The sequence below is a fragment of the Lissotriton helveticus genome, chromosome 6 (genome assembly GCF_964261635.1).
Source record: "Lissotriton helveticus chromosome 6, aLisHel1.1, whole genome shotgun sequence".
In the NCBI taxonomy this organism is placed as follows: domain Eukaryota; kingdom Metazoa; phylum Chordata; class Amphibia; order Caudata; family Salamandridae; genus Lissotriton; species Lissotriton helveticus.
The window spans coordinates 171,772,451-171,789,040 of NC_136067.1; the positions used below are offsets into that span (position 1 = coordinate 171,772,451).

A 16,590-nucleotide genomic window follows, 5' to 3' on the forward strand; every position below is an offset into this window, starting at 1 on the left:
GCACTGCACCCTCCACCAACACTACTCCTAAAGGGTACTGTGAGTTCAGACTGGATGGCGCCATCTTGCTACGGACAAATACCAAACCTGCCTATGGCTGACAATAGGCTCCCTGTGCTTGTATAACTGTACTGCACCCTCCACCAACACTACTCCTAAAGAGTACTGTGAGTTCAGACTGGGTGCCGCCATCTTGCTACAGGACAAATACCAAACCCGCCCATGACTGAAAATAGGCTCCCTGTGCTTGTATAACTGCACTGCACCCTCCACCAACACTACTCCTAAAGAGTACTGTGTGTTCAGACCGGGTGCCGCCATCTTGCTACGGACAAATACCAAACCCGCCCATGACTGACAATAGGCTCCCTGTGCTTGTATAACTGCACTGCACCCTCCACCAACACTACTCCTAAAGGGTACTGTGAGTTCAGACTGGATGGCGCCATCTTGCTACGGACAAATACCAAACCTGCCTATGGCTGACAATAGGCTCCCTGTGCTTGTATAACTGTACTGCACCCTCCACCAACACTACTCCTAAAGAGTACTGTGTGTTCAGACCGGGTGCCGCCATCTTGCTACGGGACAAATACCAAACCCGCCTATGGCTGAATAGGCTCTCTGTGCTTGAATAAAACAGAAACGGGCAGACCGGCCTGGTAAAGGGGAGTTATTAAAAACATTCAAAGACTTTTTGGAGTGGTGGAGTATTCGCTGTCATATATGAGTATGTAAAGAGTACTCCTGTGGTACTCATTTGTATACGCATGAATGCTTCTGTAAATCAGCCATTATAAACGCTTAAACCGCTTAAGACCTGCACCGAAATTACTGAAAACTAACTTGGTGAGAGAGCCAGTGTGTGTGCAATTGATTTACAGTGCATGTATGTTTCCTGTTATTTTAAGCTGTATATATTGTTATGGCTCACTCCCGCCAGCTCAGAATAACCGAAAATGTGAAGGAAAAAACACGTGCATTATGACGTTAAATGAGTTTATTTCATTTTATGACGTGCATCTTGTAAAAAACTACGTTGGTATATTTGTTTCCATAAACGACCTGGTGGTGGCTGCCGCCTCTGGCTCCCGCTAGGTGTCTTCGGTTAGTTTTCGGTTCTGTGCCTCTGCCGGTCACTGCTCGCCAGCACCTCGCCCGTGTTTGTCACGAGTTGGCGCTTTAATTGCATCCATTGGACGCTGAACAGTCTGTGATCGGACAGCGCCGGGTGCACAGCACAGAAGACGCCGGAGGTACAGATTTCATACAGGGTTTCTGTGTACATTTATTTGTGCGGGGGGGTGGGGTGGTGGTGGGGGCTACATTACAGAACTAACCTCAAGAGACTGGAGGTCCGTGTGTCTGAGTGGGTAGCTCCGCTGGGTGTGTTGCGTGGGTTAAACTTAACTTACACACCAGGCTCACGATATGCTTTTCTTTTTTTTTTTTACATATTATCTTACCCTGGAGTCAGACCTTTAACAGCAAAGTTTAACTTGCATTCACATTTGATTCTGATGCAAATCAAGTACACACAGAGACATACATTCTACATGTCCTCACACACCCCATATATTCGGTTTCATTTCAGATGGTAAAGTGCCCCGTATTGCCCCTGCAGTACACATGGCCTCTCCCCGTCCTCGCGCTGCCGACTACAGGGGGTTATGGGCTGCGGGGTTCACTGCTTCCATCACGCTGTATTTACAATTCTGCTCCGTACTGACACCTTTAACTTTAAGGATATATAATCTTAAACACACTTCGAGAAATGCTACACGAACGCAGACAGGGCCTGCATTGGCGTATTTTTAAACACTTGAAAGCAAGTATTGTGAATGGGAGATTGGACAAATGGTTTGTTTAGTTTATTTCTAAATGTGCATTTTTTTTATTTCGCGTTTCCCCCTCACTGGTCCGTTTGTTCCAGTTCTGGTTTCTTTCTTTCATTCGATCTGTTTTCTTTCTTTCTTGTTTCAATTTCCTTCCGTTCCTGTTGACTATTTTTTTCTTGTCTTCCGTCTCTTTGCTTTCCTATTTGTTTTCTACGTTCCTTCGTCTATTTGCCATATATTTTGTTTATATCTTATTTTTTTCTGGCCTCGTGTTTTTTTTTAGTTTCTTCGTCTCGTTTTCTCGTTTCCTTTCACTACTCAATTATATCTTGCTTGTACCTTTCTGATTTCTCAGTTTTTTTCCTTTGATCTCCTTCGGTTTCTTTATTTTAATTTTTTTTTTAGTTTATATTTCATATTTATTTCTTTGATTGTTCTTTTCGTTTTACCAGTTTCTTTTTTTTTCTTCCTTTCATTCTTTCTCTCGTTTCCTTTGATGCATTATTATTATTATTATTGTTTTTTTATTATTATTGAGTTGTATTATTATTAGTAATATTAGTAGCAATATAATAATTATTTTTACTTTAATATTCACTTTTCTCCATTGCAAGTTTATTCTTTCATTTTTCCCGAGCGCATTTCTGCCTTTTCGCCTTTCCGTCTGACCTACTTTCCCTTGTCTTCGTTCTTTGCCTTTAACCACGGCCTATCACTAGAATGTGAGATATTAGAAAAGCAGCGCCCACCGCCCTCGAGCCCCGCAGAGGGCTGCGCCGCTGCCTGCTGGGCACGCCGAGGGCACCGTTTGTATCCTGCTGCTATTGATGGTGAAAAAATACAAAGTCCCTGAGTACAGAGAGCACTTCTCAAACTAACAAAAAAAAAGGATATTCGTGCCATACTGTTAAATAAACCACTTTATAATCTAAATGGATCAGAAAAAAACACAAAGTGTTTGCTTATTATACCAAGGTATATCTGTTGATTTTATTAAATATTATACACATTAAAAATAGATTTTACTCAAAAGTAATCATATACATTGCAAAGAATACAGGTTAAAATCAGCTAAAAAGTTCCATGACATAAAAAAACCATTACATTATACAAATTACAAGATTCATGAAAGGTAGTTGTCTAAAAAAACATTGCATTATACAAGTTACAATATTGGTGAAAGGTAGTTGTCTAAAAACACATTGCATTATACAAGTTACAATATTCGTGAAAGGTAGTTGCTATTGGTGGTGACCCTCTCCGGGTATGCTTCTGTGAAAAACGTGAGACTTTTTAAAATTAAAATTAAAGGAATATTTTATTGTACATAATATTTTTTTTAATTAAAATAAAAACAATAATGTATTATATATCTCCCTACAGACCCGAGACGCTATTCGTTGACGTTTCCTCTGTCAGTAGCGGACTAGTAGTGGTCGTCTGTAAATCTTAACAAAACGAACCCTTTGTAGCGCTTAGAAATGCCAGAAGAGCGGAAGGAAGTGCTGTGGGGGCAGCCCTGGTGTAGTTCGTTCGTGCAGTTTGGATACAATAAGGGTTAAGTCTGTTTGGCACACGGAGGTGGTGTTGCTTGCACAGGTGCGCCCCTCCCTCCCACAGCGGCAGAGGGCTGCCTCGCTGTATTTCATTAATAAGGCCAGACTCGCCCCGACGGAGCGAAAAGCCCACCCGTGCTAAGAAATGAGGGGGCATTTGCCAGGGGTGGGGCGGTGAACGCTTTCTTTAAGAGACTTGTTTACTTCGTGCTCCCCCGGGTCGGGGGCTGATTGTGTTGCAGGTAAAACGTGTGTGTGCACAATGCGCATTCACTGCAGCCAGTGACACCCTGACGGGAGAGAACACCACGCGTTTCTACTCGGGGTTCTGAATTGTCCAAGGGCTTATTAGGGCACCCTGTGGACCCTTGAGATGCCCTGGGCCTGCCGGCCTGTACCTGCTCCCAACAAATACATATTGGCATCTATGCGCACACCTCTCCCCTCGGTGGCATGGCATAGTGTAAGCATCTGATGTTCCCGCTTTATACTGTGTACTCTTTACGTCGCCAGTATACGTGGTTTCAGTCCCGCGCTGGGCCGCGGGACGCACAGTGTAGTTACTTCTGCTTGTTTCCCTCTCTCAAGGCCTCTAATGTATCGGCTCATTCATTTGACATTGATTCATTCGCGAACAACTTCTGATTCGCCCGAATGGGTATTCATTCATTTATCTATTCACGTGCACATTGCCAGGGAAGAGGGTTAAAGTCAGGGCGGTCCACGGGCTCAGTCACCCCCTGACAGACACTCGCGGCCGCAGGCTCGAAACCCCCCAATCTATCCTCATTCAGGGCAGCCTTTCATCCTTCATGGGTCAACCAATAAGCACAGTGTCCTTATGTCATCGCGCGCCGCCTTTCATCCTTCTGATCCCGACTCGGGTGCTGTGTTCCTGCCCTTGGTGACAGGTCAGTGTGCGATGAGATATTTTGTGTACATTGCCTATAGACACCAGGTGATGGTCGCGTGCTAAAAGGAGCCATGGGGATATTCCCCCTGCAGATACTTCCGAGCCAGTTGTTTGTTGCTGCAGGTATGTCTATGCCTAATATAGCGCGTTAAAGCGGTTCCTAGGACAATACACCACTCGGACATAGGGGTGATCAGGCTGCGGGGTCAGGTGGCAGGGAGCAAAGTATTGCTTTGCAATGTACTACCCCAGGCAAGTAGGTGCCCTGCGAAAAGACTGTTACGACTGGACTGTCGTTTCGTTTATGGTGAAAGTGTTTCTACGCGCTTTTCTGAAATCGACGATTAAGTATTCTCTTTCTGCAAGGCTGATTTAGCATTTCGTGTTCCAAAGGTGGACGTAATAAGTAACAATAAATTGTTCAATTCTATCGCCGGTGGTTTAAAGTGATTCGGCAAAGCGCTCTTACAAGCGCTATGTACAGCAACGTGCAGTCTTCGAGTAACATGGCTGGCCGCAATATACACCACCAGGAAGGAAACTCCGTACAGGAGGCACCCGACGTTCGACTGGCCGCACAAAGCGCTAGATTTGGATGAATGGATGTGCGCCCAGTTATATCGTAGAATGTAAAATGGATAAAAAAGAAACCGATGTAATAAACACATTAATGGGTACGTGGGAATTACAAATACTCTGATCATGGGAGGGATGAAAGTCAAATCTGCTCTCGAAGGCTCCGGGGGAATGCTTCACAAATATAAGAATTCATAAAAATAAAAATGTCAAAGACTCTTGCAATGTTCACGTGAAAATAATGTAACCCCCAAGTTATGCTTTGTCAAGCCTCTTAAAGCAGACCCGATATATTGTATCAGACCTGATTCCCTGCTGTGGAGAAATGATGCTCCCGAGTCCTGTGCAGACCCTGGTGTAGGGGGACATTTCGCAATTTCCGCTTCGTTCTCACACTGCACCTCGCCAGTGCGTGAATATAGACACGTGCAATTATAGATGATAGATTATAGAATTATAGATTATAGAATGTCAATCAATCAATCAATCCATCAGATGGATAAAAGGGAACCTAGGTCTAAAAGCACACGATTGGGAGCCGGAAAATATATATACCCTGCTCCGTGGGAGGGCTGAAAGGAAAATGTGCCCCGAATGCACAGGGGAATGGCTCACCTTTGTGTGAATTCATCCAACAAGAAATGTTTTATTAGATGTGTATCCTGTATTAGTGGCGTAGAACTAATGAAACCTCCAGGCTGTAGTGTGCTTCTAGGCGCTGCATGGGATGAATAGTGAAATTGTTGAACCAGCACAGCACCTACCTCAACTATTTCTATAGAAAATAGTACTGTGCATCTTGAAAACTGACCCCCCCCCCGCCCCCCTTCTTCCTGATACCCTGCGTGGTCTGTTGTGATCGGGCCCTCTGTGAAGCACAATCTTCGGAACAGTGGTCCCTGCATAAAGTGCCACCGTGTGTGTCCCAGAAACATATACCTGTTAAACCGATACCCCTTGACCTGGCACTGCCTCGTTGTCGCGAACTGCAGTGAAAAGCCACGCGCCTGCGCTGTCCCGACATGATACATGCAGTGAACGTGGGCGAGCACAGCCCCATTCATCACAATTAAAAAGAAACGGCTCATTAAGTCACCCACTCATCCTTCACGCCTTCTTCAGGTCGTGGTTTTGACGCTCAAAGGCGGTTCACTGCTTTTATTTTCCATAGGAGCCCCGCATGCATTATGTTCATATCACAGCGCTACCCACACTAAACCCTCACACGTGTGATCTTTGTTGAGCCGGACCCCACACATATTGTCAACGCCATCTTCATTTTCAATTTCTGAACGGAAGGACACGTGCTTTTTTGCTTCTGTCCCATTTCAAAGCGCTATAAGCTTAGAACAGCATATATATATATATATATATATATATATATATATATATATATATATATATATATATATATATATATATATACTACCTACTGGCGGTCGCCAGTAGGTAGTTATAGTTAGGATCGTTTTCCATAGGAAATCCGCAACATTCTATTAGGAATAATTTTGGCGCCGAATGAGGGATCTGCCTGTAATTTTCCTTAACTTTGCCTCGCTGCGCTCCGCTCCTTCCCTGGAAGTTTCGGGGGGATCCGTCAAGCGGGGGCCGAGATAAAAGGGGGGTCCCAAAACGTCTGAATGGATTTCCACCAAACTTGGCAAAATTGTAGGGACTGGTACCCCGATGTGCCTTTGCTATGTCTCAAGATATATGCTCCAGTGGTTTTTACGAAAATTAACTTTGAAAAAATATATATTGGGCTACATTGGGCTATATATATGTTAGAGCCCAAATGTAGCCCAATGTAGCCCAATGTAGCCCAAAGATGGCCACCAGAGACAAAAAAAAACAAATGTAGCCCAAATATCAGCCAGATGTAGCCCAACTATAGCCCAATGACAGAATGTCCCAGAGTGTTCTAAAGAACAACTAGATCGCTAACAGTCTTACTTATGACAAAAGTATGGCACACCTGAAGTCATCTTGATTGGAATAAAGTGTTAACACTTAAAACATTTAATTTGCAAAGGAACAAAATGAGGGGGTTCATTTTGCCATAGATATTATGATAGTGCTGAAGAAAGAAAAATTAGGGCACATTTTGAGTGACTTCTCAAATCCTCTTATATTTCATTAAAAAAATTCTGATATGCAGTCTCCCAAGATGGCCACCAGAGACAAAAGAGCCCAAATGTAGCCCAAATATCAGCCAGATGTAGCCCAACTATAGCCCAATGACAGAATGTCCCAGAGTGTTCTAAAGAACAACTAGAACGCTAACAGTCTTACTTATGACAAAAGTATGGCACACCTGAAGTCATCTTGATTGGAATAAAGTGGTAACACTTAATACATTTAATTTGAAAAGGAACAAAATGAGGGGTTTCATTTTGTCATAGAAATGTTATATATATATATATATATATATTCACTGAAAAAACCATAGGTTTCACACCAGTTATAGTTACGAATTAGCATTTAAAAAACCTATTAAATTCACTGAAAAAACCATATGTCATTTGAGATGTCATCAGTGATGTCATGAGTGATGTCACTGACCATGTCATGAGTGATGTAATATGTGACATCATCAGCAGTGCATTGCACGCGCAAGTTATAGTGAGTCCAACTAACTATAACGTCGGAATTTCAATGGTTTTATGCGAGTAAAATTTCCACCTAACTATAACTGGTGTGAAACCTATGGTTTTTTTCTGTGAATATATATATACATACACACACACACACACACATATATATATACATGTATATATTACGCGATGTGTTGCCAATAAGTTAAGTTAGATATCATTGGTTAAGGATCGGCAGCATATCACATTTGCCATGACTGTTGTTTTAAAGCGCTTGGAAACGGCAGGACTGCACGAAGCGCTATTAATAGCATCACCGAGATATCGTCTTGCACAGACTTTGACAGTGCACTGCATGAACATCCAGCACACGTGCCTACACATGCAAACGCATCCTCACCTGGTCACAACAGATGCACGTGCAAGCAGCGGGCACAACTGCCCGTGCAATGCCAGTCCGCGTGGCATGTGCCTCGCTGCCCCCTCCTTGAAAGTATCAATGTTCATAACATGAAACATAGTTCTGAAGCTTGGCCCTGGCTAGGGTCGGTGTATTGTGAGCGCACGTGCCTTAAACCTCCGCCGAGGGGCAGTTGGCGCTCCGTTTGTACCCTGTGGGTGTGCGTGAGACAGACTTAACGTGTACTTCACAGTTCCTCACACTACCACACACGTGATCAAGCACATGACACAGGGCTGTGCTGAGGTCACAGGGACGGCTGCGGGCACGGCTTGCACTCGTGTTTCCCTGGCCCTGCACGATAGGCCTCGAAGCACTTGCTTCCAGGTTTCGTTCACTTCATCTTTCCAGATAAAAAAGCGGTTTCCGTTCTTTATATTGAAGCTCCACAGGTCGTGGGTATAATTGATGACTCGTGGCCTCCTTCTTCGCGTTGATTCGGCCTCCTGCGAAGCTCGCTGTCCATTCATCGATCCATGTATCCATTCATGTATCCATTCGTCCAGTGCCTCGCCCAGTGCTGTGTCCAGCTGTTGCTTCGTGATTCGAAGCATTAAGGGTGGAGAGGCTTGAGGCGAGGTGCAGCGCCGAGAGGCCGAGGCCTTGGCAGTCTGTGCGCTTTACACGTGCCTTGGGTGCGTTGCGCTCTCCCTGGGGGCTCTGTCACCCTACTGCCCCCTGTCCGGCAGCACCAGGCCCCCGTTCAGCCGTGGCTGCCCCTCGCCTGCCGTGGGGTGCGGCTGCCGTCTGTCCGCCCTCTGCTTCATTCGCCCCCCCCCCCTCCTGCCCTCGGTCTCTAGCCTGTTCACAGCCCCTCCTCCACTCTCACCTCTGCTCGAACCCTGCCCCCTCTGCAGACCTTCACACACCCCCACTCCCGCTCCAGCACAGTGCCCTCCCCTACCTGCAGTCCCCGCTGCCTCCTCGGGCCCAGGTGTCCCTCCCTTCCCCGCCGGCACGCCGCCCCCTCTTGGCAGAGGGCGCTGCACACCCCGGATCCACCTTCAACAAACTTCTTTCTATCTTCGCCCTAATTTCAGTAACTCCTCATTCACCCCTTCCCACCCCTTATCCACTCACCTGCCATTCACCCCTCTCCTGCCCATTCAACCCTCTCCTGCCCATTCACACCTCTCCTGCCCATTCACCCCTCTCCTGCCATTCACACCTCTCCTGCCCAGTCACCGATATCCTGCCCATTACCGCTCTCCTACCCAGTCACTGATCTCCTGCCCATCACCGCTCTCCTGCCCAGTCACTGATTTCCTATCACCACTCTCCTGCCCAGTCACCGCTCTCCTGCCCATCACCACTCTATTGCCCATTATCCCCCTCCTGCCCATCCTCCCCCCTCATGCCCATTCAATGCTTTTCTACCCATTCACCACCTTCCCACACCTTATCCACTCTCCTGCCCATCACTGCTCTACTGCCATTCTCTGCTGTCCTGCCCGTTCTCCACTCAGCTGCTTCTGTCCACTCCCCCGCCCATACTCCATCCACTAACTGCCCATTCTCCTACCCCCTGCCCATCCCCAGATTTCCTTCCCATTCTCCACTCCGACGCTTATTTCTGCTTATTGGCTCTATTTCATTATCTGCCCTCTTACTCATTCTCCACTCTCCTTTCCATTCACTGCTCTCCAGTCCTGCCCATTCACCACTCTCCTGCCCATTCTCCATCCACTCAGTGCCCGTTCACCGGTCTACGGTGTCTGTCATTTCCTGCTCACCGACCCCTCACTGCCCGTTCATTCCCACTCCACTGGGCCTCCACCACCCGCTCATCTGGGCACCCGCCTCTTGTGCCCACCCCGTACCTTCCCACCTCTAGTTCACCGCCCTCACCTTTTCTACTTGCCCCACCAGCGTTCATCTGTTTACTGAAATGTGCAACACACGTGTTACTTTGATTCCAGCACCCACCTACATGTAGGCAGGGCCGCTGGAATTATGTGGCAGCTTTGAGTAAATTATGTAGCAAGAAAAGGTACAATTGTGATAGTATTACTTCATTATTTTGTCAATTTAAAACGTGTTATTACTACCTGGGTGTTAGCTGCATCCCTGTAGGCCCACTTTAACACCCATATATAGCAATAAGCAACAGAAAAGTGGCCAGTCCAACTGTGCCAGTGACCTTCCACTGCGCAGCAACAGATGTCACTGTATTTGTATAACTTTTGACCCGTTTGGGCTAGAAACATGTTTTTGTTAAAATCTGCAGATTCTGCAGTGGTTGATGGATTATGTGACAAATGTGGCAAATCTATAAAAATGCAAAAATTGCTGCAGCCATACAATACCATCACCCCGGTGGCCATGCCTATCGGTAGGTGGTGGAAGCAAAGTAACAATTCCACATTCCCTGGTATCCGCCCCCTTCTACCATTCTCCAAAACCCTTCCAAAGCATGAGTTAGGAGTAAGATTGTAGGGTGGCAGCTGGGCCCAACCTCACAGACTCCTCAGGGTGTAGGTGGGGGCCACACAGAGATTCCGGCCACAGACTGCACGAGAAATAAACTGTAGGGATGCTGGCAACCTTCAGGTTTTAACAGTATCTTTGTGGGCGGGGCCAGGGCTGAGACTCTATTAAAAAACGATGGCCGTCCACAGTGAGGTGCACAAAGGTGTGAGACTCACGCACAATGGGTGATGTTTCAACGTCTCTGCTTTTGGAGTTGAAACCTTAAGAATGTGCCATGGTTTGAGAGGACCCAAAAAGGGGCTTTTTGAAGGGTGGGCGTAAGGCGTGTCATTCAGTGCAGTGTAATCACACCGAATTACCCAAGAATTCTGTGAGATTCCGCATAATTACAGGAGAAGAGTAATTCTGCATTTAACACCATTTCTTAGCCAAAAATGGGCCCGAGAATGCATTTTGGGCTAAGAAATAGCGCTAAATGCAGCAGAACACGAATAGCCAGCACTAAAGGTACTTTTACTGTGCGATTTCCCCTCAAAATTGCTCTTTACCACCCAAGCAGGGATAATCATGTTATTAACAATAATTCCGCCTTGAAGAATAAAATGCGGTATTATCGAAACTACTCTCTTTACTCCGGTGTCATTGAAATTCCGCCCAGCTCTACTTTTTCTTCAAACTGAAGTGCATGGGGCAGCGGTACACCTCGCGTGTTTTTTCTTTAAATGGCGCTATATAGGCCGAAGCAGGTGCTACATGCACAATTTACGGACCTTAGAAGGCTGCGTGGACCTCGATGAAATTAGGACACTGACCCTCCGATCACTGCAGACGCGGGGTGAGGAGCGTTTAACTCACAGACCCACCCTGACCTGACTTGAAAGATGAATATTTTACAGACCCACCCTGACATAACTTGAAATATAAATTACAGACCCACCCTGACATAACTTGAAATATAAATTACAGACCCACCCTGACATAACTTGAAATATAAATTACAGACCCACCCTGACATAACTTGAAATATAAATATATTACAGACTCACCTCGACATAACTGGAAAGATTAATATTTTACTGACCCACCCTGACATAAGTGGAAAGATGAATATTTTGCACATGGGTCAAATGTGTTTAGTAGGATACGTTCTATTTTTTCTATTTATTCCTCCTAAAATACTCCTCCAATGAGAAAATGGCGAGGAGAGCGAACCCCCCTCGGGTGTCTCCAGATGTTGGAATGGTGGAGGGCAGGGTGCACACAGCTTGTCCTGTCCCTGCCCTTGAGGTTGGCACGTATGAGGGCATGGTATACCTACCGTGTCATGTCAATGCCCCTTGCCACGGATGCTGGCACGTGGGAGGGCAGGGTGCACCCAGTGGTCGAAGTGCATTCAGCGGGAGCTCTGAGCCTGGGTGCAGCGGGTGCAGGTTCGGTGAGAGTGGGGTTGGTTTTGGGAGTGGGGGGGCAGGGCCGAGGGGGGGGGGGATGAAAATAGACACCAGGGCTAGAAGGCGTGCTTCTTCTTTGGGTGTCGGTCCCTGTTACCTGCTTCGTATGAGCCCCCCCCCCCCCCCCACCCCCCTTCCCCTCCTTTTCTTCCAGGCTTTGGCAAACCAAGATTGGCATTCACGGGGTCAGGAACGGGGATTTTTCTATAAAAAGTATGGAAACTGTTTTGGCAAAATTAAAAAGAGTTTTTGAACGACGTTCCCAATCGATCCCGCCAACTTCGACCTCTGGATATATCCTGGGTAGTCCTGTCCCCTGCGCCCGATATTGGCACGAGCGTGGTAGGGCATCCGCAGTTTGCCCTGTCCCTTGCCCCTGATGGTGGCACGTGTGTGGGAAGTCTTACCCATCTTGCCTCTTGCCCCTGATATTAGCACGTGTGTGGTTGGCACACCTAGCCTGCCCTGTCCCTTGCCCCCTCCCGAGAGGGGTGAGGGCACCGGCGTGGCCGCCCGCGCAGCCTTGGATACATATTTGAGTTTCCAGCAGCGCACTGGCTGGACTTTGGCTGCTGCGGGTTTTTAGCAGCAGTGATGCTGGCGCCGGCCGATGGTGCAACAGATAGGGCCCCCACGTGACAGGGGGGAGAGCCGCCACCCCGGGGAGGAGGGAAGAGAGGGAACAGGCCTGGAGGCGGGGGCGGTCGCGGATCCGCGGCCGAGCATCCCGAAGAGGTAGAGCTGCTGACTGCCAGGGCGCCGGGCACTGACACCCCCGCAGCCCGAGCCGAGGGCCAGGGCGGGTCCGGGGCCAGAGACTGCCAGGACCGGTGCCAACCCAGGGGGCGCCAGGGAGCCAGCAGGGACCCAGGCGGAACCAAGGGGACTCCTGAGGCCAGCAGCGGATCCAAGACTGCCGGACAGGGCTGGACCAGGAGGGTCCTGACCGAACCAGGGGGGTCCTGACCGAACCAGTAGGGTCCTGACCGAACCAGGAGGGTCCTGACCGAACCAGAAGGTTCCTGACCGAACCAGGGGGTACTGACCGAATCAGGGGGTCCTGACCGAACCAGGGGGGTCCTGACCGAACCAGGAGGTTCCTGACCGAACCAGGAGGGTCCTGACCGAACCAGGGGGATCCTGACCGAACAAGGAGGTTCATGGGGGCCGGCAACGGGTCCAAGGCTGCTTCTGCCAGGACAGGCTGAACCAGGAGTGTCCTGGGGCCGGCAGCCAGGCCGGAGGCTCTTGGAAGTCCAGAAGCAGGCCACACCAGCAGGTCAGAGCCAGGGGTATCTTGACCAGCGCAAGACCCGAGGGGGCGGAGGGAGGAGGCCCAGGGGCTTCTGGACCAGACCCAAGAGCGGCAGCGGAGCCGGCGTGGGTCTAATGCCCCGGAAGGGCACACCAGGCCCGTGACCCCAGGGACCACCCTACGTGATATCGCGCATTTGTCAAGGTATGTGCGCTCCTTACCTTCAGCTGGAACGTTCCTCTCCCCACCCTTGACATGTCAACAGTGCACCTGTGGGGATGAGGCTCCTCTCCCCACCGGTGGCGTCATCAGTGCACCTGTGTGGACGGGGCCCTCTTCCACACTGCCCCTCACCCGGAGTGCCTGCACTTCATACCTCCTCCCCTCTGCACCTCACCCGGAGTGCCTGCACTTCATACCTCCTCCCCTCTGCACCTCACCCGGAGTGCCTGCAGTTCATACCTCCTCCACACTGCACTTCATCCCGAATGCCTGCACTTCATACCTCCTCCCCTCTGCACCTCACCCGGAGTGCCTGCACTTCATACCTTCTCCCCTCTGCACCTCACCCGGAGTGCCTGCACTTCATACCTCCTCCCCAATGCACCTCACCCGGAGTGCCTGCACTTCATACCTCCTCCCCAATGCACCTCACCCCGAGAGCCTGCACTTCATACCTCCTCCCCTCTGCACCTCACCCGGAGTGCCTGCACTTCATACCTCCTCCCCTCTGCACCTCACCCGGAGTGCCTGCACTTCATACCTCCTCCCCTCTGCACCTCACCCGGAGTGCCTGCAGTTCATACCTCCTCCACACTGCACTTCACCCGGAGTGCCTGCACTTCATACCTCTTCCACACTGCCCCTCACCCGGAGTGCCTGCACTTCATACCTCCTCCCCAATGCACCTCACCCCGAGAGCCTGCACTTCATACCTCCTCCCCTCTGCACCTCACCCGGAGTGCCTGCACTTCATACCTCCTCCCCTCTGCACCTCACCCGGAGTGCCTGCACTTCATACCTCCTCCCCTCTGCACCTCACCCGGAGTGCCTGCAGTTCATACCTCCTCCACACTGCACTTCATCCCGAATGCCTGCACTTCATACCTCCTCCCCTCTGCACCTCACCCGGAGTGCCTGCACTTCATACCTCCTCCCCAATGCACCTCACCCGGAGTGCCTGCACTTCATATCTCCTCCCCTCTGCACCTCACCCGGAGTGCCTGCACTTCATACCTCCTCCCCTCTGCACCTCACCCCGGCTTCCCTGACGCCGCGCCCTGCCGAGAGTTTCTGTTTATCTCGCAGTTATCTCCCCCCATTGCATTCCGAATTGGCACTGAGAGGCGGAGGGGTGTCAGGGGAAGGTGTTTGTCAGCTTGAAATAATCACAGATAAGTTCTGCCCTGCCACCACCGTCCCTTTTCCCCAAATGCCCCCGTTACAAGTACCTAGCTACCCACCCACGCTGCCGCCCCCCCCCCCCCCCCCCCTACACACACTCTGTCGTAAGTCTTCATAATAACGACGCGCGCCTCTGAGATTGGACGGCACGGCCCTTAACCATCAGTATACCGCTTAGGCCGAATGCCCATATTGACGGTCTTTATTTATTTATGTACCACACGCGTGGCGTGTGGAGGTCGCTACTTTGCTAGCAGGAATGGCTTCTGCACCACAGTGTGCGGTGCACCCTCCCGCCCCCTCCCGCTGTGGCTTCACACGGGATGTCCTGCCCTCACCCTCGCCCCGGTCACGCCGAGACCTGCTCAATAGCCATAATGGGTGCTTAGTCGTCTGTGCGCATGCGTGAATGAATGGGTGAACGGACTGGATGGATGAATGGCCGGATGGCTTTGAATACGAATGTGCACAGTTTATTGAACCTCTGGCTGTCTCAGACTGTGGGAGGGTGGGGTGAGTTCTGGTTCTACACATACAGATAACACACATACAACGCCCGCCCACTTAGCGCTGTTTCGATTATTGAGGTTCATTGTAATCCATTTATTTCATCCCCTAAGTGACAGGAGTGAAAGTGCAACGCTGCCTCTTTAGGCTGAAAGGACCTAAATACAGTAATAATTTCATTCATTCGCAGTAGGTAGTGACTTTTATCCTGGCTGCACTTGACTCGTTTTAAGGTAAATGGTACAGTTTGCTCACCCATTAAAACGAGTGTTTTTTTCTTGTAAGCTGCTAGTAAAGAAACACACCTACTCACACAGACAGAAGTGTAGATGTTTACTATATACATACTCACAAGAGTAGATATTCAAATGGGTGTTTCATATATATTATATATATATATATATACACACATATATATATATATATATATATATATATATATATATATATATATATGCACATACACATTAAATATGTATATCGATGTTTTCTACATACATACACAAAAGTATACACTGCAGGAGGTGTTTAATTTATATATACACGTGTGTGTGGACACACACACACATATATATATATATATATATAAATACACATACATATGTATGTCTGTATATATATATATGTGTGTGTGTGTGTGTGTGTTGTGTGTGTTCACACACATGTATATATATAAATTAAACACCCCTCTTCATGTGTATACTTTTGTGTATGTATGTAGAAAACATCGATATACATATATAATGTCTATATGCATATATATATATATAAATATATTGTGCATAACATCGATCCTCTACCAGGTCCAATATTGGCATTGAGTGCATTATGCACCACAAGACCAAAGGTCGGGAAGTCTGCAAATGTCACCAGAATCTGAGAAGGAAGTAGTACAGAGCCATATTACTTGGTACTCTTTATGTATTTTTTATTTTAGATATATATTTTGAAAGAGTTAGCTTGAGAAACGTTTCCAGAAAACCTAGTTAACAATGGGCAAAGATTGGGATCAGTATATTGAAGGTTTATTTTTTTACCTTTCATGAATAAGTTGTTAATACAATAATGAATCAGAGGGCCTGTGGTTTTAAGCAAGTCTATGGTTACAGTTTTCTCCGCATGATTATGAATTCACTGCATTTACCACATAATTTGCCTATTTAACAAAAAATGTGGTTGCCAGCTCCAATGCATGAAAATAAGAATTCCATAGAATGTGCCACATAATTTGTCATTTTTGCTCCAGATTTCGATTACCTTGCTGCATGATTTGATTCTGCACATCGCGCAATCCTAGTAGTTCTGACAATGGCAAAGGTCTGCAGTAAAAAAACAAATTTGACCTCATAATTAACACTTAATACTGAGAACCAGTGCACTAAAAAAACACCATAAATTCACACATTTATTACTATATAGAAAGGTACACAAGAAAACACGTTTGCTGCCTCACAAGTGGCATCTTACTATGATTTCGGACAGGAAAACCTAATTCTGTCACGAGGTTTCTTCAGTATGATGTTATCTTAAATCTATCCCCTTAATTCCTATTTTAGGCTAAATTACTTTTTATAACCAATGCACATTAAGGCGGGATAGCACAGAC

The 16,590-nt window shown here is 47.8% G+C and overlaps 1 protein-coding gene across 4 annotated transcripts in view; it reads left to right on the top strand.

Annotated features, from left to right (window-relative positions):
- The first annotated feature begins 836 nt into the window (after positions 1 to 836).
- Positions 837 to 16,590, top strand: part of GATA4 (GATA binding protein 4) — a 152,380-nt gene continuing 136,626 nt past the window's right edge. Inside the window, exon 1 of one of the 4 annotated variants that reach the window (XM_078647575.1) lies at positions 837 to 1,256. The gene's annotated coding sequence lies outside the window, so the exon portion shown is untranslated. Of the gene's footprint in view, positions 1,257 to 4,191; positions 4,306 to 12,285; positions 13,278 to 16,590 lie in introns of those variants that run through there. The other 3 variants (XM_078647578.1, XM_078647574.1, XM_078647576.1) reach the window with 3 other exon arrangements.